The 24,044-nt window shown below is 46.4% G+C and overlaps 1 long non-coding RNA gene across 1 annotated transcript; it reads left to right on the forward strand.

Moving 5' to 3' along the window:
* Positions 1-19,001: 19,001 nt before the first annotated feature.
* On the forward strand, positions 19,002-22,646 carry LOC129381752 (uncharacterized). The gene is made up of 3 exons (XR_008609872.2): positions 19,002-19,060; positions 20,117-20,197; positions 22,615-22,646. It is a non-coding gene; the product is annotated as an uncharacterized lncRNA (long non-coding RNA).
* Positions 22,647-24,044: the final 1,398 nt, after the last annotated feature.

Genomic DNA, 24,044 nt, shown 5'->3' on the forward strand with positions numbered 1-24,044 from the left:
GACGCGACGACACTTCTACTGCGCAAGTACGTCGAGTGAAGTAATCAGTTTTGTGATAGCCGGCGCCAGGACTGCACTACGTTGTTCCCACTTTTGGAGACCGCAGTGTTTCCGGGATGAGCCGATATTTTGCACTGATTATATGAGGCAACGTTTCCCGTTCCGGTTTTAGGCCGGCGCAGTTTGCACGGCGCACGTGGATTTATACTTGGACTTTTGTTGCGCTAAATACTCATCATTACTACTCGATCCATACATATCTATAGGCTAACTTGTCGTTTATCTTTCCAAGCCTCATTCGAACGCCAATTTCATTATACGAGCATCAAATCGTCTAATTCGATGAGACGAAAGCGCCCAGATACCCAGTTCATATGCAAATACCAAATCTATCAAAAGCCGCCAAAGAAGACCTCGTCTTGGAAAAAAAAAGTCACCATCATCGACAACTGTAAGCCCAGAGGTGCTAGAAAAGGAAGAAAGAAAGAAATGGACCGGCACGCCACCCAGTTCACACGGTCGATCGACTTGGATGACGTTGACGACATAACAATACAAACACTATAAAACCAACCACGGATAGGTACGTTCATTTTAGGTGCTATCCGACATCAGCGTAACTTTTTTCAATTAAGCAATTAAAACACCCTATTGATAAGCCCAACTATCCTCCTACTACGCGTAGCCCTACAGTGTGCAGGCGTCGTTTCCTCTCTTTCCGAGGAAACCACTCGATCAAATTTCGCGCTGTCAGTTATGACGGTTTACCCGTCCACGCAGCGATCTAGCAGGAGGGCCCTCAATGAAAGCGACTTCATTGCGCACACAGGCGTGCTTGTGCCCGGCGGAGCACGGGCTCCTTCTCACGGCTGCCACGTGGCGCCTCTCGGTGGCGGGAAAAAAGGCCGCCACGTGCGCGCAGCCGCCGGCTTCCGGGACGGGCCTTGTCCAGGTCTGCGTGCGCGCCTCGACCAACTGCCCAGAAAGCCTGGCCTCGTGCTAAGAGTTGCAGGAGAGCCGTTGGTTGTTATTTGATGGCACCACGTTAAATAATGACGCGTTAAAGAACGTTCCTCTTCGGCACGTCATTCCTGAAAAAAAAAAAAAACGAATAAAGACAGGAACAGAAATTAGAGAACCAAGGCCACGTTCAGAAATGAGCAAGACAAACGACGGTATGCATACTTTTTTTGTTTAGAAAACACTACAAAATTTACTCGAACCATCGTCACCACAGATTAATTATCAGCCCACGCGGAAATCATTTCCAAGACCAACGCAACTCATCAATACAATATCTAACTACGTTATTTAACTTGTTTGTTACACGCTTGGCGGCACTTGTTGAAAAGCAAATGGTCATAAAATCTTGTTCCGTGTTCCTACATCTCAAAACAGCCCTGTGAACTGAAATAACTGGAATCCCATTCACCTGATTACGCCCACAGCATCCGCGCAGCCCTCATTGGCTGGCTCACAAATGTCGCTCCCTTCTCCTTTATGTGGAACCCCCGATTTTTCTAGTCTGTTGGCCGCCGCAATAAATCAGATGCATGATCTAAGTAGGGTGCGCAGCCACAGTGCCGGCTATGCATAGCAAAGCAAGGTGAATGAAGGCGCACATTATAGAGGCACTGGTCAGTCTGCCCAACCTATGGATTTGACCACATGTGAACGGCAAAGGCTACCACTGAAGCACACGAGACAGACTCGTACCGTAATTTACCGAGCAAGCGTCCCCCCCTTTTCGTTCCCCTTCAGTTCCCCCTTTTCAGTTCGCTTGCGGACTGCCACGCACACATGTGCACACTGCATATTTAATTTTTTCTGAAAATACAACGTCAATGCCCTGTCGTGAAGCGGTTTTCTTTAACTTTTGAGGCAGGCGCTGTCCCTCTCGTTTTTGTTTTCGTTTAAATATATAGCTGTAAATCAGGACTAAATTGTGTCTTAACGGAACTCACCAAGCACTATTTATAGAGAAACTTTCGCGGGTTTCTAGAACTTTCTTCCTGCACAATAATTCCAAATACTAAAGAAAAGGAAAGCTTGGAAGTCTGTGACGCCACAGTTAAGTGCCGGCGATAAAGTTTCGACGCTAAATTCAACAAGTCTGGCTTTCATTTTCCCTCGCTGACATAATGAAGCATTTTCCGCCAGGTAAAAGAAAATAGATGATTTAAAGACTGCCAGTCTAGGCTGATTTACTGCAGTGCTTTTTAGCGTCCCTCGATGCACGCATGTCGAAAGCTTGCGAGAACTAGACAGTTTCAGAAGAGCGTTTGGCAACCAAACATTAACGCGTTACGTACGTAAAAAAATAGCGTCGTCCTGACTGCGCATGCTTCGAGCATTATTGGGTTCCTACGGTTTACGTGCGCTGTGATAACGTACGTTAATTTGCGAGTTTAACGTTCGTAATGGTTACGGACGCTAAGAAATAGCGTTGTCGAACTTGGCGGCACCCATGGCTTCCCCTTCAGCGTTAATTCTCGTGATGGCTTCACTCTCGCTCGCGTTGACCGCCAGTAACTTTTGTAATGAGCTTTCGGTTTCTCTAAACTCACCTGAAACGTTAGTTATGAGTGCATAGCGCGTCCATTTTCTGAGATCCTTCGGCGATTGTGGCACCCGCAGGAACAGAGGAACAGCAGGATGGTTGCTAGTAGATCGTCTTGGCTTGGATACGTTTGGCACGATCGAAGCACCAGACGGCGCCCTGTTTTATAACGTCTTCATAACGTTTTCGTTTTTGTACGGTAAACTAAAAGACTTGAAAGAACGCGCACCGAAACGTTCCGCAAAGCTGTTTACGCTTAACATAAATAAGGCGACAAACGCTATTCTAAAAGTGTCTACTGTTGCAATTTATCGACACCGGTCAGTTTCACTGCATCGCAGAGATGAGGCAAGAGGTGTGCACTGGGATGCAAGCGTGACACGCATGCGCAGAATAGAACCCCACTCTATAGGAAATCAAATGAGAGATTACAGGCTTAATTTCGGCATAAACTTGCTGTTTCGCAACGCGGCCTTATTACGTCAGATATTTTTTTACGTCAGAGGAAAATGAAATAAGGTCCCGTAGAATGTAGAGCACTTCACGCTCTCGAGCAACAAAAAACGAAGAACAAAAAGCAAAACAAAGAGAAAATAAAGGAAAAGCAAGTACTCTAGATTTGAGTAACTTTTGTTTTCTGCACTGTCCCACAGTTGATTTCACATACAAACATTTCTGCTCCGCCTGCAGGAGAAACAGCCTGGCGTTTCCTATACAGTGATGAGATACCTAATCTGAGATGGAGTTAGAAAAATAATTGATCGTGCAAAGCTAAAGTTGCATTCGTAAAACTCGCAGGGGTGTGTCTCAAATAAAGAATGGAATTCATTCGCGCATCGAGATTTTTTGGCCGTTGTTAGATGTTCGACGTCGGAATGATTCCCCTCCCTGCATGTGGTCATCTTCTGTTCCGTTCAATCAGGTCCCAGGCATGAATGCATGATGAAATACGAACGTGTGCAGCCTCATGTGATTCAGGAGGCGTGCTCGAGTTTCCGTTCTCTCAGGACATCCGGCTTGATGCGCGGACAAACATGGCACGTGCACTTTGGCGAACTGTCCAAGCTTCTCGTTTGGCATCGTGCGCTTTACATCCGTGTTGATTCCGGTGTTGTTGCTTCTATGCTGACGCATGCACCTTCTGCAACGAAGCTCTTGCGATACGCTGGATACATAGCCGTAATCATTGGCACTACACGTATTTTCATTGTTGCGAATCAGTCATTTCCATTCCAAGCACTTTTCAACTAACACACAACGAAAAATGCTTCCGTAACGCTCTTATTTTACTTTTTTTATTTTTTGATGGGGGGCGGCGGGTCACTTCGCTGCTCTGGAGCTCTTGCGTGCCCGTTGGAGCATCGGTTATCCGCGTAGGCATATGGCCTGAATTTCTTTCCTTCCCGATTCGGGCGCCGGCTTTTTCTGGAATATGGCCACCGTCACCGCTAGTCCGCGCGGTAATAGGCGATCTGCGGCCGGCTTGGAGGATGCCTGGCTTCAAGGTTCCCTAAGTGCGTCTAAAGACAGCCATCGAGGACCCCTCGTGACAGGTGCCATAAAACACGAGCGCGCGTAGCCAGTGAGAGCCGATCGAAGCCCGTATGGGTTCGCCGTACCACCCGCGGCGCTGATAATCTCGCAGACACTCTCCGGTGTGCCGAGGGACGTCGGCCAGGTCGTTCCGAGTCTCGCGTGCACGCAGAGACTGCGCAGAGATAACACCGTTATCTGCGCGACGCGCCCGCCTGCGGCCTCGGGCATCACGTGTCCGTCGGAACGTCGCTCGCGGTGTGCGCACTCCCTTCCTTTCAAGCGCGCGCGTGTACTGAGTTCCCGTGGCGAACACAGCTCGTTACAATCACTGCTGTGAAGCAAAGATAAAGCAGTTCACCAGGTGTACGTTTGTCGGAGGAGCTTCTTATTCGCCAACTATGAGTGTACAGCAGCTGTTCGCCAGAGCGCCTGCTAATGGACCCCGCGAATCGCGGTGTGCAGGAACATTCGCTGCCGCCGTCTGGCTTTGATGCGTTCAACGACCCTGGAATGAGGCAGAAAACTGAGTCCTGAATGTTCCTCCGTGATTTCACGCCTGCTACATCACGGTTGACCAGATAAAACGACGCCACTTGCGAACTCCGCATACTGGCAACACAATGCAATAGTTTAACACACACACACACACACACACACACACACACACACACACACACACACACACACACACACACACACACACACACGTGCAGTGTTGTAGACGTTGCCAAAAGAAAAACAAGAACGACATCTATAGTGTTTTCGTTAAGTTCAAATTAAGATAATACGTTACCGTTACAAAAAGAAAGAAACAAAAAAGGAGAGACATGCACAAGGACTCTGCCAGATAAACTGTCTGGACGTTACATAGTATAAGGACTATAAGAACGCACCACAGAAAAGCGGAGGTTAGTTATATGGGAGACTCCGTTATGCAGGACTCCGGAATAAATTTATCCATGAACCTGGGTTTTCCAACATATACCACCAAACGGTGGTATACGAACAGTTCTACATTCTCGACCCTGTCGGAGCGCCGTCACATGGGCCGGGAGTCGAACCCCGGACATCGCGCTCAGCAGCAGAAAATCATTTCCCCACTGATAACGGTGCCGCCGTGTGTTTGTCATCAGTTCGCGTGTGATACGCCTGATAGCTGTCGCGTAAGTCATTTATTCTGATGATATTGAAAATATTAGCAACTGTTGGGTCACCGGCTTTCACACAAACAACAGATTCTCCAATGAGCATAAGATGATAGCATCAGGTGACAGGACAGTTTACATGCGCATAAACAAAAGTGTACGGTTGGGTCGTCACTGGATGTGTTTGGATGCATTTGAACATGTGCTCATGCGTGAACCGTCAAATCAATATAGAACATAGTTGTCCTTCATAGTTTGCACGAAACGTTCAGTTAATGCTTCAGCGCGGCTGCATCATGTGTGAAGTAGAGACCGGTGTGCAGGAATTAAATATGCAACTTCTGGCTGACAGTGTTAGCTGTGTCTGCCAAATATATGTGCAAACTTGGAAGTTCAAAATTTGAGGTTACCTAATGGAGCTGGAGTTGTGGTTTGTTGTAATTGGAGTTAAACGGTGAAACTCGAGTAAAAGCGCATTATTACCGCATGGTTAATATAGAAACGCTACACTGAAGTGCACTATGATCGAGGATCCTATAAATTTTGTATATTTGGGAGTTGTGAACACAGGTCACTTTACTGAAAGTAATACACATCGACCTAAGCAAGGAGTCCCAATAACGGCGGAGATAATTCCGCCGTCGATCCTCTGTCGTATTCTACAGACTAGCCCGTGCAAATATGCGTGCGATCAATATGTTCTGTAGTGGCACGGATATCTGCAGACTCCACGGTGGTACTTACTGTGGAGTCCCGAAAAGTTCGAGGTGCAAGAGGAAAAAAAATTATGGGGTTTTACGTGCCAAAACCACTTCCTGATAATGAGGCACGCCGTAGTGGAGGACTCCGGAAATTTCGACCACCTGGGGTCCTTTAACGTGCCGTAGCGAAAATTAACAGAAAAGATCAAATCATGTGCAACTTTTTATTTATTTATTGATTTATTTATTTATCACTGAAAGGAGTGGTACTAAGTGCAAAAAGAAAAAAGAAATACATGCGCCTTAACAAAGTTTAGCATGGTGTATTGTTCACGGCTGCTTTGAAGCTTGCGTTGTCCGGAATAGCGGCCATGGAAGCAGGCAGGTGGTCCTAATTCAGACTATAGTTCTTGGAGTAAAGGAATCCTGGTACGGCATTGTTTGACAAGACGGCCGATAACCTTACAGGCGGCGAACAAAACCGGATGACATATACGACGTCATACGTTCTTCAATTAGAGTGGGCCGGAGGCGCGCGTTGAGGAACCCCCCTGTTAAGAATTAACCGGGAGCCATGCACTACGCCGTCTCTCGTAGGACCAGTGTTGCTTTGGCACGTTACACCCATCAATCAATGAAATATTATTGGTCGGGTTGGTTAAGAATATTTGGAAAAGGCGCTCGAGCACTAATGCATGCACGCTCACACAGAATACCAACATGTAGGGATGCGAGTGCTCGTGTTTGCCTTGTTTCTTGCGCTCTTTGTTTTGTTTTCGGTTTTTTCGCTAAACTGCCGTTCACAACAACGCACGTGCTGCAAAAGTGTCGTTTTGCATCCACGGCTTTACCTCAAGGGCGTGCACAGGCCAAAGGCTTGCTGCCCATGCGAACGCTTTGTTTGACGCCAATCGGCGTAAGCGCCCGAAGCGTGGCCTGGTGGCCGGCGACATGGGTGGTGGCCGTGGGAAGGACGCTGTCCCCAATCTGCGGCAGCGCACGGCCCGACACAGTAAACAGAGGTGCGCGCGCATCGCGACAGAAGAGCCCACGTGCCGTGTCGCCGATTATCACTTAAGTGGGCGCCTGGGCTATGACCCTAGTGCGATCCATCAAAGGGGCAAGCTGTCGCGTGCGAGGGAGACCGGCACGTGCTCAGTGGTATAATCGTGGAACGCAGCAGTAGGAGTTGATGGCTCGAAACCGCGCGCGTATGCTGCGTACGCCCGTCCTCCCGCCCATCGTTTCCGTTATGCTGCCATCGTCATGCTACGTCCATAGCTTCAGGTTCAGCCTTGCCGTAAGGTAAAAAAAAAGGTGGAAAAATTCAGTCGCGAGTGAGCGGTAAATGCGCGAGAAATAAATGACTTAGCATTACGTCACACCTCTTTGAGGTGCCGGCTTCGCGTGCACTGCAAAGTGCGGGAGCTGACTCGACACACGCGCTGCCACTGCCAGGGTAGCTGAACGCGGTCAGTATGAAATCGAGCCCCTCTGCTTCCTTTGTTATATATGTATTTGCCCGACGGCATCACGCAACTCGTGAACTTAGGAGGGCCGGCATGGTGGCTCAAAATCCCTCGTATGCGACCCAACGACACCAAGGCTGCCAGGTACGACACCCTCGCTATGAATGAACGAGAGAAGAAGGCACACCAAGGCGCTCGGTTTATATACACGCATTGCATGCTAATCTAAAAAATTGGCCACCATGGGCGCGATCGGAGATATTCTGTTCGATACGCGTTCTGTTCAGTTGCTGCAACGTCACAAAGTTGCAGTATGCAAAATTTGTGACAGCGGGGCGGAGAGAGCAGCCAATCAGGAAGCGGTGACCTCCCCGGAAGTTTACTTCCGTCGTTTGTCGTCTGCTTGCAAACGGTATACTACAAAACCAAATGTTTCTCGTCTTCCAAATGAATTAAATCTTTATTTAAAAAAATGTATTTTTTCTTCTCAAGCCCAAACACGTTTTCAAATAGTAGTACGTGTGACTACTGCAATTTATAACTATTAGGTTCTTTGCGTCGTCCCTAGGTGGTGTCGCGCACAGCGAGAAGAAAAAAGAAAAAGAAAACGACGGGAGGAGTGGCGAACTTTTCAAGGGGCAGCGACAACATTCCAGTGGCTCGCTGGCACCAATGATGTTGTCGATTTATCTGTACAACCAACGAATTATTTGTTTCGAGAAACAAAAACGACGCCGGAATTCACTTTCTGCCATTTCTTCAAACGCGTTTCGCACCGCCACCCGCTCTCCTCCTTCCTCTAGAAACGCCAGCGCAACAACCTAAGTTCCCAACGGAAGCGCCATTTTCTCGAATTAAACTATGGATTGGATTCAAACGTGCTATTCCGCAGCCGAAAAGGCCGCCTGTTGGATCCAATCCAATCCACCAGACGCGCCATGCGAAGCCGTATGATCGCTCCAAACTTCTCAACTCCCGTCGCGTTCGGACGAAATGCTCGGTGGGCGGATGATTGACAGGAGCGTGTCGTCATTTTGACGTCACCAAAAACGGGGCGGTGCCCCGCGGCTGGCGACATCGGCGCGGAGTAGGCCAATCGCGCGCGCCGGTAACCGAACGAACGCGCCGAACAACCATCTCCGATCGCACCCCATGACTTGAGGTATAATGTACAGTAACCGGACACTGCGCTGTTTGTGTGATTCGTGCGGCGTGTTGCGCAACTTACAGAGACTTGCGGGCTCTGTGTAGGTGTCTCAGACGTCACAGCCTGGAATAGCGTACAGCTGATGATGACGATGTTGTGTGCGTCACAAATGAGCGGAGAAGATGGCGGTGTCCGCTGTGAGAACTTGTCCCTGCCGCAGTAAAGAGTTCAGAGTCGAAAAAGTACGTCAAGTTCGCTGTTTTTAAAGCGAACCTTTCTTTCCGGGTTTTCCTTTTTCACCGCTTTGCGACTGCCGCTGTCACGCCGAGTAGACAACGTGGGCCGCTGCGTACCTGCCACTAGCTGCGTATGTGCCCGAGGAGACGATGTTGATTCTTTTAATGACGGCACTAGCAGAACAAGAGAAAGGAAGTGAAGAGATAGGAAGCATAAATCAATTTTGAACACAGAACAACATTTATAAAACTCATTTAGCTTATTTAGATGAAACTCACATTTCAAATTTCCCAAAGAATCTTTATGTTGTTCTCTGTTCAGAATTGATTTATGCGGTGATCATGTTTTTTTAGGCTATGTGTAAATACTACCTATACTATGTGTAAAATCTTACGTGCAAATCTTTGTGATTCATGTAATGTTGGACTATACTGTGTTTTCACATCTGCTATTCTACTGAATGCCATATTTTGCGACATTATTTATTCTTTTGCGCATATTTGTTTTCTCCCTATGTGACAAGTAGTAGCCGATGCCGCCATAAAGGCGCCAACACTCCTATTAATCATTTGAATAATAATAATAATAAAAAAGAAGGCATGGAGTTGCTGCATTGTGGAGGCAGGAGTAGACAAAACGGGGCCACATCGAGGAGCTTCAGAGGAGGCAACAACAGAAGCAGCCGAGTGTTGTATTGGATTTGCGTCACTAACGTTAGGTGTACATAACATTTTCTTTAACGTTTCCGTAAACATAAAAGAAAGATTCGGTTATCAGGTGCTGCAACCTATGCATGAGGTCCTCCAGTATTTTTTTCCCCGTATTGCTAGATTTAAAAAGATCCCCGCATTAAAAAACTTTTTGTTGTGTGTGGACCCAGGGTTGCATGAGCGTGTGTGAGTAGAGGGGCTCTATATAGGGGAGATCGATCTATATAGTTGCCATTTTATGCTGTGTTCTGTGGACTAAGCGGAAACTGAGCTGTGTGTTTGGATTCTTCCTTCATGTTAGTATACGTGCAATGCTTCTTCGCTAAAGGTCAAATACTGCAAATAGTATTCCGCACATTTGTAGTGCCGAGGACAGCAGTAGATTATGATTACACACTGAGTCGTGGCAGCTTGCCTGTATCATAATTATCTTTTATCAATGTTTATGCTACTTTTCTTCTTTCGTTTTTTTTCTGCAAAAGAGCGAAGTGTAATAACCCAGGTACTTCCCTGCTAAATATCTACCCAGCAAACCATTTATAACAAAACGTAACAAATACCCCGCCTGTCCTGTAGCGCCTCAGTGCAACTGGGGTTCTAAAAGCACTAAGAAAGCGCAAAACCAGACCACCGACGCGCAAGGTGGCAGCTCTCCCTTTCGTGGTGAGAAACATCAGAGGCACTGCCGCCACCTACAAAGGCCTCGCTTAAAAAAATGCATGAAGCTGTAGGTCCCGCGTGCTCTTTCACGGCGAGGCTCTGCTGGCGCTCCTAGCGATGCATTCCTGAGTGGCCCCTCTTGCGGTCATTTCTCGGGGAACGATGCGCGAACGTGTGCACGCGAGATTTCTTCCCCGTGCTTTTCGATCAGGCGACGCGCCGCCCATCGTACCCCACGACAATGGCGCGAACACAGGCCGTCGGGAATTGGCTTCTATTTGGCTCCACGGCGGCGGTGGCCAGCCTCCACAAAGCGCGGGACAACCTCGCATTGTCCGCCTGTTATCGTCGCGCATAAGAAACTGCATTGTGCGAGAGCACCTATAGGGTGAATTGGAAAGTGGAAAAACGGCCGACCACTCACCCATGCTAACAAGAACGAGAGGGCGAAGGGAATGTCTAGGTTTCTCTTCATTCTCGCTTTGCGTCCTTCATTCTGTCCCAGTTCCGCGAGCCTTTCATGCGCCGCCCCGAGCTCTCCGTGCGGGATGTCCGGTCATTCATTACGGTGCAAATGAGTCTCTCTCCAGCGCCAGGTCCCCGCGGTTCGTTCCACGTACGGCAATTCGTGCGCCGCTGTCGCCAGTGGGTCGAGAAAAGGCGCCACGTTTTCCCCTTTTCCCCAAAACGATTTCGACTCGCCCTCTCCTGTTGCGAGGAGTATGAAAAGGAGTGGCTGAGTGTCACTTGTGTACACTGACCTTCCCTTTCTCCTCATCATCATTATCGCCGTTGTCACTGGCGCACGTGCGGTTGGACTGCACTTTTGAGCTCGACAAATTGCGTGCAGCGTACGTAGTGCCGCCCTCATTCTTTTGAAACGAGAGAAATACGTGCCAACCAGCATCCAACTCAACGCCCTCCCTATAGAGCTGACTGCCTGGGCCAATCGAGTATCACTGAAATAAATCTCCGGCCAAAACTAATCCGAAACAGTTAGGCGATGGTATGAACTATCTCGGGCATTAATCACGGGGGTAAGCAAGGGAAATAACCATTTCTCCTTAAATCACACCCGTTCTATGCTTTACCGAATATGCGGATGAGGAAATGAACGTTTTCTGGGCCTGTTGCGATGTAGAAGCGATGTTTCAAGTGGATGTTACGATTTTGATGACGGCGAAAAAGGATGGATGGATGGATGTTATGAGCGTCCCATTTGGAACGGGCCGGTGGGTTGCGCCACCAAGCTCTTGCTATTATACTGCATGATGTCCTACCCAAGTTGAAAAAGAAACAAAAAGGCTATGAACTCCCACAACCACATTTTCTGACCCCGTATTGCGAACTTTCCTTTTGTACGTCTCCGTTGTTTGTCGTTTGCCTACTTTTCTTCTACCAATCTTCCAGTCGCCTCTTACTAATCCCTATTGCGGACTTGTTTACTTTTCTCCTGCTCTCGATGAACCCAAGGGCTTGAAGGAGGCTAGTGGTGCCTACCTCGACGGCTGGGCAGATGAGAGAAAAGAATGAGAAAAGCGCGCGCCCAATGGTTACTTTTACCCGGAACTACTTCTGGAAACTGTGCCCCTAAAATAAATTCTGAGCATCTCAGCTACTGAATTGTACTTGTCGAACAGCGAGCTCCACAAGTGTGAACTCAGTCATTAAAATGCTGACGACCAGATTACGTGGTCATCTCTTTGTCACCCGTCTTTCGCAGTTGCTCCAGAAAGGAACTGCAGCAAATTTGCCCCGTGTAATGCCACATCGAATTGTGTCACTGCCAAAATTTCCAACTGCTTAGGAAACGTGTGCTTGCGTGTGAACTGCTTTCGTGGCTGCATCGCCATTGACATGCTTACTCAACTTACTCATTTAAGCATGGCAAACAGAAGAGAGCTCTCAAGCAACTTAAGTAATACGGTGGGCTCAGGGGAGTCGTCTTGTGTACTTATTGGATTAACCGCCTACGGGCAGCGCTGTCCACAAGTACGCAAGCGGGATGCCTCCACGAAGCCAGTCCATTCAAGAGAGGAAGCCAATCGTCCCCGGCCACCGAACGGTGAATACGTGCTCCGGCTCTGCACCGCGACCAGCCACCCGCATGCGAAAACACGGCTTCGCCTTTTCGGCTTGCGCCGCCCCGCGGCGTCGCTAATCCGGCCTATTGTACAGCTCCCAGCAAGCCTTCCGGGATTAGTGAAAAAGGAGGAGAGCCGGTGAGAGGACAAAAAAAAAAATGTCAACGGGAACCACATTCGCGCATTCTTCCCTTTCTGAGCCACCCATCTCGGGCGGCTCGGTGATAATCCGTTCGGGTCTCGGGAGCCAGAAAGCCGAGGAGCTTTTTTTCATGCGTGTTTGCGACAGCACAGACCCTCTTGGTCAAACCTGTTGCACGATCTGGGCGCGCGTCGGTGTGTAAACACACGACGCTGCTGCCCTGGCTTGAAGAGCGCCGGCACTCTTTGTGGCCATTCTCTAGCAGCTGCCCGGAGAAGAAAACTCTGCGAGCGTGGCGCTTGCTGTCGCCGGAAAAGCCAGTCGTCTTTTCACGGAACGAGTGACCGCGTCGTGGACCACCCTGGAGGCGGGATTTGTCGCATGCGTCTTCCGCAGCCCACAGAGGGCGCGTGCTCTCGTCCTTTTGTCAGCGTGTTTCGTCATTCCTTGTAAAGTGTCTGCACTGAGCGTTTGTGTGGTTTGTTAACGTACGTATTTCTAGTGTAAAGAGCGATATATGCCGAGTGGATTTAGGGAAATAGTTTACCTGGTCAATGCGTATTAGTGTTGGTGCTTATTTCCATGACACCCGAGTCGTATAGGTTAGCAGTTTTGGTTATGGCGTCTTGATGTGATTATGTTTCACTCAATCAAACCGCGTTACAATTGTTCAGTGAAGCGAGTTACACTATAGTTGGCAAAGGAAGAGCCAGGGACGTCTGCATCAAAATAACACCCATTAGCCTATAAGGATAAGAAAAAAATCATCCGATTGCAATACTAAACAAGTGAATGAATAAACAATATGTAGTTTCAACGCACATGTTGTAATCTACGTTAAGTGAAGCGGTTCATTAAATTTTATGCAACTAACGGCGATGCGTGCGAATGTTTATATTCATCCCACGCAAATTGTAATCTCACGCAATGTTTATCCACCACAAACGTTCCAATGTTATTCTCATGCAATTTCTAGATTTATCATACAGCTGCGCCGACATGCAAACACCAATTCTGGCTACGCGGGGATGTCACCAGGACGACGAAGACATGTGGTGCTTGTCAAGGCAAGTGCGATGGCAGGAGAAATGTCTAAATATGGTGATGTATTCTATATGTTCTTGTGTCACAGTGACACATACCCGTTCGTGGGGATTGGCCTGGAATAGGCACGTTCCCAGTGGCGCGTACCAAATGGTCGAATCATAGAAAAACAAGTAAGTCAAGGAAGCCATTGAATATCCCGGCGATATTCCATCAAGAGGTGTATATGTGGTATGGCATGGCAAGAACTTTATTTTAGTCCAGAGAAACTAGCGTCCGAGGGCACAAGCCCCCAGGCTAAGTCGGTGGCTCCGCCCACGTAGGCACCGGTAGGCCAAAGGCTTTCCCGATGTCGTGAGCTCTCCGGACGGCCAGGAGTTGATCTTGGGAGACTTCGCTGGATATGCGCCGTGGTTCCGCCTATTTCATCGAACACCGTTATGTCCAGCACCTTTTTCATACAAACTACTTATTCCTAACGCTTTTACGCACACTGATACCTAATAATTATGCTATTTTCGATAGAGATATTTATGTTGCCTTTCGATATTAGAAATATCTGCAGATAACGCGCGGCATTTGCATATCGCAAAATATATTTTTGGCATCTTTTGATGCGAGTGATTCCTTCATTTGACTCGATTCCGGCCAAATATGTCTTTTTACCAGCAACTGATGCATCACACTCGAGTGCAAAGAATTCAAGTGGGAAGAACGCACTTGAAAGATGGTGCAGCATGTTTTTGAAGGTCGTTGTCAGTGTGCAATTTCGTTTCTTGAGGTTTCTCAAGCCCTTGCAACAAGAGCGACATGCGACAGGCCACAAGCTAAATGCAGCAGGCTGCCAGAACAAAAGTTTGGTTGCAAGGGAGACAACGATTGCACAGTTTGGCAGCGACCGCAGAAGCATGACTGTCAGCGATTTCCTCAAGACCGTTGCACACAAACTCAAGTAGTTGCCGCCGTACACATTGCACGTATATAGACAGTTCCCTTTCCCCTCGCTTCTTATCCCGACCCCAGTGGTGACCACCGTTCAGCTGTCAGCAGATGTAGCTAGAGAGGTACAGTGTGGTCAGTAGGTATTTCCTTCGTTTCCTTTTCTCCGTGTTAGGAAAAAATAATTCGCAATTACTACTACTACTTCTATGTGACACCAAACAGGGGAGTCATCGCTCGGTCAATAAATATCGCAGGAGCAGCTTGTCTCATTTCCTGCGGGCTGTATGGTTCGCTCATTTCTTTGTGCCATGTGACGATATACGTATGGACACCTCAGTCAAAAGCTACATATTAAAACAAGATAAAGTGTCACAGGAAAAGGGATACTTGAAGCGATCAACAGTGGGCTGACATGGGAAGCCTCAGTCCAGAACCCACGCTCTGACGAAGAGATTTGCTTTCGTTACTGACAAGAACAGTATAATGTGTGCATTCCTTTCAACCGATTCTGCACCCTTCTCATCACCCGGCGATCACGACCGCCTGATCGTAGTGATAACGGGGGCCGAGCACCGCTGGGACCACTCACGAAGAACAAGAAGGAATGGAATTGGAATCATCACATTATCCCTGCCCAAGTTACTTTGCCGAAATGCCCGATCCAGGGAAAAGCGTTCCTCCTGGTTCACTCTAAAAACTAGGAAGGGTATCGCAGGAGTGAAGCTGCTGATTTACTCTTCAAAGAGTTGTTTTACTCTCGCAAAATGTCGAGGAGAGTGAAATGCATTGTTCACTCTGTCACCAAGGAGAGAGTGAAATGTGCTTTTCACTCTCCCCTTCAGAGAGAGAGTAGAATGCCCGTTCTACTCTTGCGGCAATAGAGAATAAAACTTAGCGCAATCTTCTGCTTCAACTGTAGGTGGCTGGCCCCGAACATGGCAATGTATCAATCATGCACGCTGAGCAAAGAGCACATCGTTTTGCTTCTAAGAGAACAGGCCGCCGCAGTTCAAAGGAACGCGTAGCGGGCGCTCTACTTTTTCACTCGGAGTTGCTCCACCGCGTGCGCACGCTCAAGATGGCGGAACAACACAGCACCGGAGAAAGGTGATCCGTCCAGCGAGCAGCAACAAAGGCCATCCAAGGGAGATCGTGTGTCAGCCATCTCGCGTCGCTGCGAAAACACGACAGTCGTTCATCATGCCATGGATATAACAAAAAGTCCTCCACGGTAAGTGAATTCTAACTTAGGTGCACATTCTCCGTATATGACATGCTATCGCCAGGAAGTCGTCGCTGCGCTTAGCCGACGCGATTGACAACGGACTAGGCATACGCGCTGTGTCTCTCGATATCAATCGAAAAAGCCAGTCGTCGCGATAACTGCATGTGATTTTATCACTTTGCCGTTATCCGTAAGAGCTTTGAAAATCGCAAACGCTGCCAGAACTATGGTATGTTCAATAAGACGCCAGGCGAGAGGACGCTTAAAATGGTTTGTTCACCAGCCCGTGATTCCGAGCCTATGCGGAGCGTGATTAGCGTGCGTTTTGTGTGTTTGAATTTATTCAGTTTGGCAGTCTAGTGTGTACGGAACGCTGTTGAAATAAGGAATCACATAACAAAAGGCGTCATTTTGCTGGCAGCATACTTTTGTTATAAATAAGCCGCGCGCTTGACGGTGTCTCGCCCAGCACGTATCTGCGACCACTGAACGTGCAGCACCAGTGCTAGTAAGGAACTTTGCCGCAGGCATTCAGCTGCATGCTGCAAGAGGTCAATTGGGCGCGTTATCTTGAACTTACTGAACACGCATGAGGAATCCATGTTTTATGCTGAAAAACAGTATAAACCCCATATAAGTGATCTTGCGCGCGGCAGCTACAAGCGACGCGATGGAGATGGCTGTCGCGTTCGCTCGTCGCCTACAAGTCGTACTCCGTGCAAGCGATGATTTTGAGCGACGCCTCCCCGGTGTTGCTGGTATGAGGGCTGCAATCACGCGTGACGCGTGCTTTAGTAATCTACGTTGATGTATTTTACTATAAAAAGTAGCATAAAATATTTCCCGAGGTATTGCAGTAGGTTCTTATCCTTGCACGTATAAAAATTGAATCGTATGCTCGTTCCGCGCGACAATCAGTAGTATTTGAGCGATGTACATCCAGTTCCGGCTTCGCGCTATTGGCTAGTCGCTCATAGCACTTCCGGGCGACGAGCGACGATTTCTAGATTTCCAGAAACGAGCTATCTGTTCAAGCGACGGCCCGTTTTGTTGCTCGAAGCCGTCGCTCATCGCAGTCGCGCACTATATCGCTCTCACAGTGTTTATCCCTAAGACTGAACTGTTTTTGCTCATGTTTTGAAATGGTGTGATTATAGGTCTGGTTTTGTCTCCTGTTGCGGTTTTAGAGCACGGTGCGAAACTGAAAGGATGCTTATGTCTACGAACTCGGTGAATTGTCGAGCAGCTAGTTATGCATCGGCATCGAATATAACGGCTGCTGTGTGGAATTACAATTGCAGGGGCGCTTTGCATACGCCTATTCTTTTGGACATGCCTGTGCATTTGCTAATATGAGTTGGCGGGTCAGAGTTGTCATATGAACAGCTAAATCAGCCTTCCTCTGGGGGTTACAAGCGTCATGTGTGCATTTTGCTACTGCATGGCAGATCAAAATGTGTTTATCGCTTGAATATTTTTAGTAGAGAAATAAAATATCAAAATAAAATGTTGCTTTAATTCCGTGTTACCAGTCGTCTGTCGTACACAGAACAATAAGTTGGTGTAATAAACTGATAACTGCGGTTTAACTGAAACTTTTACATGCCTTAAAGAATCTAAAATGCAAGATTTCAAACTGCAGCAGTAGTCGAGTCTGTCAAAAATGCACTCCATTGCGGACCTCATAAATGAAAATAAGTTCATGCCTTTTAGTAAGCTTAGATGCAGGCCGCAGTGAACTTACTTGTTAGTATTGAAATGTGGGTAAGCTTGCCATAACAAGCCTTGTTGCCCTTTTTATAGGCACATCCATATATCCATTGAACTGAAGGACAATAGTTTCATCCCTACTGAGCATCACGTTTGCAGCTATGATCCTCAAATATGGTTTCAGCAGTGGCACAACCAGGGATGGTGCGGGGGGCACACTGGGCACGTGCTTAGGATGTGTCACAAGTGGTGTTTGCGATACACCAGACTTATGACAGACCTAGGACGTCTGAAAATGACCAATATTCTATTTATTAGCAGGAGTATTCTAACATTGGTGACAAACAAGGATGAACTGTTGGTTATTTGTTTTTTGTTGAAATCTAAAAATTGAAGTTAGTTTAGCAGTTGACTGTTGCAGTCATTTGGATGTTTTGCATGCATTTCACTAGGAAGACTAAGAGCTAAGACTGTCTTTTATTGTAATGGCCTTGACTGTCTAGATGTTGTTTTGCACCGTGCCCTTGTGTTGACTTTTGCACACGATATTTTTCAGGCACCCGCTTTATATAACGCAAGAAGGCAGCTGCAAGGACACGAGGATGTGAAAAAGCCAGTGCAGCGCCACTTCACGTAGTGCAGAGGAGCGAATGCCAAGAAATCAAAATACATTGGCATGCAATTTGGACACAAAAACTAGTATGTGGGTATATTGGGTGTACCATTTGACCAAATGTCAACAAAATCAAGATACAGTACGTTACACCAAGATGAAAATTCTCACGTGCTCTAGGCAGTCATCTTAACGTGGTATATTTATGTAATGTCTCTGATTGGAAAGTCAAATCAAGTATGCTCTCTCGAGACAAACACATAGCAGCAAGTGTCATTGAAAAGTTAGAAATCTGTTTAAAAAAAGCTGATTAGTTCTGAAAAGTGACTGCTTTTTGTCTTACCTCTCAACAGGTACATCCATGTGATAAAAAAATAGTGGTACAATGAAATAGCATATTTGCTTAGGGACATGATGCATACTTGCAATGAGCACGGTACCTGTGTTTACTATAAAAAGCAACAGCCCATGCTTGGTTAGGTTAGGCGCAGTACAACATGCAGGTATGGGTGATTGGCGCTTCTTTTTTTTTTTTATTTCTGTGTCGTGAGGTTTACTGACGTGCGTATAGGTGCAGTGGCACGCAGTATATGGCTAGTACAAAAGGGGGGGGGGGGCAGATATATGTAGCTCACTGTACACGACACAGGGCAAAGGAAATCCGTGTTCAGCAACTATGTTAAATGCCATGTACATAAATTTTACAACGTTATTCATTCGAAGCGCGCACAGGTGCACCTTGAAGAAAAGTTTTCCAGGGTACATAATTTAGTGCGTAATTTACACTAATTTTGCTCTAACCACGAGACATAATAATTTGAATATATTATATTGCACGGAAAAACCTAGAGCGAATTAAATTGTGTGTCAGCTTCGTGTGTATACATACAGTCTTTCCTATGTATTAGGTTTTTCGCATAATGCATTACCAGTTGACAGCCTATCTTATGATGTGTACTCTGTTTACATTACAGTTGTTTATTAGTTTACTCGTTTGTTTTGCGACTTATGAAATGCCGGCGTATATATATTTTCAACATTTCACATAAACCTGTATGTTTTGTAGGGACCACCCAGGACGTGCATTTCTCAGCACCCAGTCAACTGCCAGAAGTGACTCAAACACAGGCCACCAGTAAGTGGACATCAGTTGCAATTTCACATTATGCAGTTGGCTGCTGCCCTGTACTGAGGCTTTTTTTAATGAGATGGTGATGTCGTTCTAATGCACATTTTCACCACAAAGGTGCGATCATGTCTCACAGAGGCATACATGGTTGCTATTCTCTGCGAGGGACGTGTTCTCGTGTTCGTAAAGCATTTGTGTTTGGCAGTATTGTCGCCCAATGAGTCGGATATAAACACTAACTCACCACTGCCGGCAAGTAGTTGCGCGAAACGCCATATATTATGACGCTGTAAAGTTATTTCATTATTTCGAAGGAACGCTTTGCAGCAGGAAAGAAGGTTGCTATTCCCGGTAAACGTGTCTTTTTCTCACAAGTTATTTAGCCAAACTGTGGATGCATGAAATTCGTGACTTATGAATAGATTTTAATTTATCCTTTATTAATGCTTCTAAAAGAGACTAGAAATAGCATGTGACTACCTTTCCAATCAGCAGATCATACACTTACAGTCATAAGAGCTAGTTCCATGCAGTCTCGCACTCTATATAACCTTTCATTTCAGCAGCATTGGAACTGGTGGCTGCGTTTTCAGAAGAAGTGTACTTGGAACTGTATATGTATGTGTGAATTCGGTTTTCTTTGTATGTGTCGGCTCACTGACACAAACATTGCAAAAATCAGTTGTACCTTGAGGCTGACGACGCCTTCTGCTGCTAGAAATGCGGCACTTCATATTTTATAGTACTGCATGACATTTAAATCAAAGCTACCACATAAAATGATCAAGAAAACTAACCGCTGTTATAGCTATTTTCCTCAAAGAAAGCTTGTCCTGTATGGGCTGTGTTAATCTGAGCTCTCCACCGATGTTTCAGTAGTATTATCCCTTAGTGAGTGAGAGATTGGGGGCAAATAATCATGTTAGTGTTTAACTGGTGTCCTAATTATGTGCATTTGTTCCAACAAAGTTGTCTAGATTACTTTATTGTGTAGTGTAAAGCTTATGAAACCATCAGCAACTACTGAGTTGCTAACATGCATATGCATTTGTCACTATACAGGTGGAACTCGGCTGTACCACTGCAGTGCTGCGGAAATTGCCAGCACCAGCGGCTTTGCAACAGCTGTTTCGCAGCATGTCGGTATGTGCTAAATTAAGTTATGTTGGAATGGGCTAGTATTACGCAGCACTGGTACTCTGTATTGTGACAGATCCATATGATAAGGGATGTAATGGGCACAGCGAAAACCTTTGAATGTTTTACTATGGTACATAAACAGGCTCTCCTTTTCGTCCCTGGAGCAGGGGAGAAGAGCATGCAGGCTCTCCTGAATGTACATATATTTCAAAACATGACACACACACACACACACACACACACACACACACACACACACACACACACACACACACACTCACACTCACACACACACACACACACACACACACACACACACACACACACACACACACACAGTTAAACTAAAGGCAGGGACGTTCCATCTTTCATCTTGAATTGACTTGTACAGCGCAAAAATACAACACAGCCCACAGAGAAGCACACATGTTAACAGGTTTGATACACACGTTAGTTCAACAGATTTGATACTTCAGGTGTGCTATTTTACACAAGGGGGAAGGGAAAGGGGAGAAAACCAGAAAAAAGAGGGGAGTGGAAAAGAAAGGAATCGTGCCAAAAAGCATGAGCAGCATCGTGCAACCAGGATCGCCAGCAGGACATCTAAAAAGCACTCTGATAAAATTACATACAGGACAACCTTACGTATAGTTTGTTTCAGTCAACTCAGATCACATGCAGCCATTACTGCAATCAAGTTGTTTCCTTATGTCATATGAGAGAATGATGTGGGCCCAAAAAACTGTTTAGAGCTGAAGGATTATGTTCCATGCTAGCCTCATTGCCTGCTTTTTTATTATACTGTTATCAGCTGCTTATGTTAGGGACAAAAAGTAAGAGTACGAGCTGTTTCCTGATTCACCATTCCACACAACATGTCTTTGTGACTATATGTACATGCAGATGATCCATAGATGAAAAATATTCAGTACAGTGGAATCTCATTACAATATACACTTGGTTGTAAGAGACGTCTGAAAAGGGTTTGGCTGGTTTTCCGATGTTTGCCACGTTAACAATACTGTATACAAGAGACACCTTTGTTACTAAGGATGACTCTTTAAGTATTCACTACTTCGAAGGGACACAACCTAGGCACATTCACTTTGTGCACCTTGTGTGCTCCGAAGGGCGTAAAGATCACGCAACCCTCCCACAAGTCAATTGCGCATGTCTCTTTTAGCATGAACTAGAAAAGGAGGGCAACGAGGACAGTGCAGGGCAGAAAGTGTCGGCAGTTGAAGCTGACGAGCGTCTAAGAGCACCTCAAAGGTACTGCGAGCAACGAGGTTTGCAAAGTGAAGTGTTTCAATTCCAGAAGTTGGTAAGGAAGCTAACACAATCTACAGTCATTAAAAAGCTGTGAATGTCTTCTTTAAAGGGCCCCTAAACCACCGAGGTTGAAATTTAGTTGCGGTGTTGCAGTTGTACACGATAAGGCAATGAACAGGTAGCCACGAGAATTTTTCGAAACGGTGCAGTAATAGTAGAGCTACGTGTGTTTGATTTTCGAAAAGTAGTCCCCACTCATTTTACTCTTTCATCTGGTACACGCCATCTGGACAGTATCGTCTTTTCCTCGTCTAGTACACCTCCAAATGTTACGGGACAGGCCATCACCAACGAGCTCTGTTGCTGCCGCGCTGGCCCGTCGTCCTGCGACGGGTGGCGCTAATGACCTCGCCAATACAATGGAACTGTATGGTGACTCGTGTTGAAGAGCCTCATAGGGAGACCCTTCTGTTGGCGTTTCTGTTCTTTGCCCCCATTGGCTGCCCACAATGGCATCGCGAGCAACGCAACGAGGAAGAAGTTGTGTGTTTTTGCTTGCATGCCTTGCCGGCAGTCGTACACTTTCGTTCGACAAATCGACAGCACCGGAAACTGGTGACATCATCAGAGACAGCCTGGTGACGTCAGGACAAACGGGGGTGCAGGATACGTCCAGAGAGGCGCACGGGGTCGTTTTTTTCATATTGTGGTGCTCCCGCAGTGCTACGCACCGTGGCGTTTGGCTTCGTCGATTGTGACGGCATTCTGATTTCGATACGCGTGTTTACTTGAAATCATGCGAAAAATGTCGAGAAGTGGTTTAGGGGCCCTTTAAGCCACCCTGAGCAATTATTCCTTCAGATATATGTAAACGTACTTTAGTGATGATGCATAATAATGTGATCTAGTCTGGCTCCTCAGTGTTTTAAAATTTTTGGTTTTGAAAGACATGTTTCCCGTGCGTCTTGACTACCTCTTCTAATGAGGCTTTACTGTAATATGCACACGCAATTGTGCAACTCCTCCTGCAAGTATTATTCATTAAGCCCGGTCACTGGTGTGCAAAGCTTCTGGTTAAGTCGTGATGTCCGTACTTTTTAGAGCTATGTTTATTAATTTAGGCTGTCCTTATTGGTTCTTCGATGCAGGAGACAATGCCTACGAAACTATTGGCCCTGATGAAAAGAGCCCTCAAGGGGCAGACGACATCTCTGTTGCAGAAGTGAGCCCCATACCACTTGAAGTTACCATGGCAGATGACACGGCAGCAATAGATACAGAGGCTGCCTGTCTACTGCAGCGGCAACAGTGTACGAGGCAAGCAGCAGCGCGTCAGCATCAGCAGCAGCAGTGTCAGAAGGAACCACACCAGGCCTGGTAAAGCAACATGTGTGCTATCACTGTGACTTTTTTGGTGGTGCATACAACTCATTTGCTCAACATACAAAAGCTTTTCACCACGTCTGTGACCAGTATTCTTGTGCAGCAAGTGCAAGACTAAGTTAGGTGTTATAACACAGTACAAGCATCACTTTAAGATATGCAAATGCAAACATATTACAGTTGTTGCCTCCCCAGCCAGCCCACATAGCGACAACAATGTGGAACACATGGTGGGACACACCTCTCCCCCATTAGAAGATAGTAGAGACTATCAGTGTTGTTGCTAGATTGACTGGTCTTTGTAGGCAACTAGAAGGAGAACACAGGTGTCATAAGATTGTTGTTGATGTTGTTGAAGAGGGAAAAAAAGAAGTTTGATGCAGCTGAAGTGCCAACTGATATTAAGCAAATCAAAAGCAACCACCTGAGAAAGCAACACTATCGAAATTTGGGCATCTATGTGCCGTCAACTCTGGTAAGGATGGCATAGGACAGAAGTGTGATGAAAATCACACAGACACTGCTGTTGCATCACTGGCCACAGTGAGCAGCGACTTGTAGGGCAAGAGAGTCAACTGAAACTAACATTGACATAGTGTCATGCTCCCATGTGACCACTTTTCAAGTTATTTTGCAAGATACTGCTCAACCTCCAGAAACAAGACTGCAACTTGTCTGTAAAAAAAGCTTTCACAAAAAATTATTCGTAACACTATTAACATAGCAGTATATTTTTTTTGTCGGTTCGAGGTTCCCGGGTGTCCAATAATGCAAAAATTGAGAAAAAAAAAAGAACATGTGTCGTACTTACACCTATTCAAGAAGTACGAGGGGGACAGAACTTTTCTAGTCATGCATCTTCATCATACTATTAAGTTTTTAAATGCCTTTTATAATTATTACCAGGTATATCTGAGTGCATTGTATGCATGTAGCAGGTGTAAAATCAGGTCAGTTGGATCAGATGCTTTATCTGCAAGAGAGCCCTATATTCAAGAAGTTTGAATTAATATATTTACGCTAGAGACGCAGTCTTTCAGCACTTTATTGCCTATAGTTTAAGCATTGCTCAATACTTTTGTGGATGGCAGTTTCAACCGGCACAGCACTGCGCTTTGCCGCAGTCACATGTGTCTTCAAAGCGGTGTTTACTATTTGTGTTGATCTGTTTGTGTATGCATAGAGCAAGCTATTA

Source organism: Dermacentor andersoni, chromosome 1 (genome assembly GCF_023375885.2).
Source record: "Dermacentor andersoni chromosome 1, qqDerAnde1_hic_scaffold, whole genome shotgun sequence".
NCBI classification, from domain to species: domain Eukaryota; kingdom Metazoa; phylum Arthropoda; class Arachnida; order Ixodida; family Ixodidae; genus Dermacentor; species Dermacentor andersoni.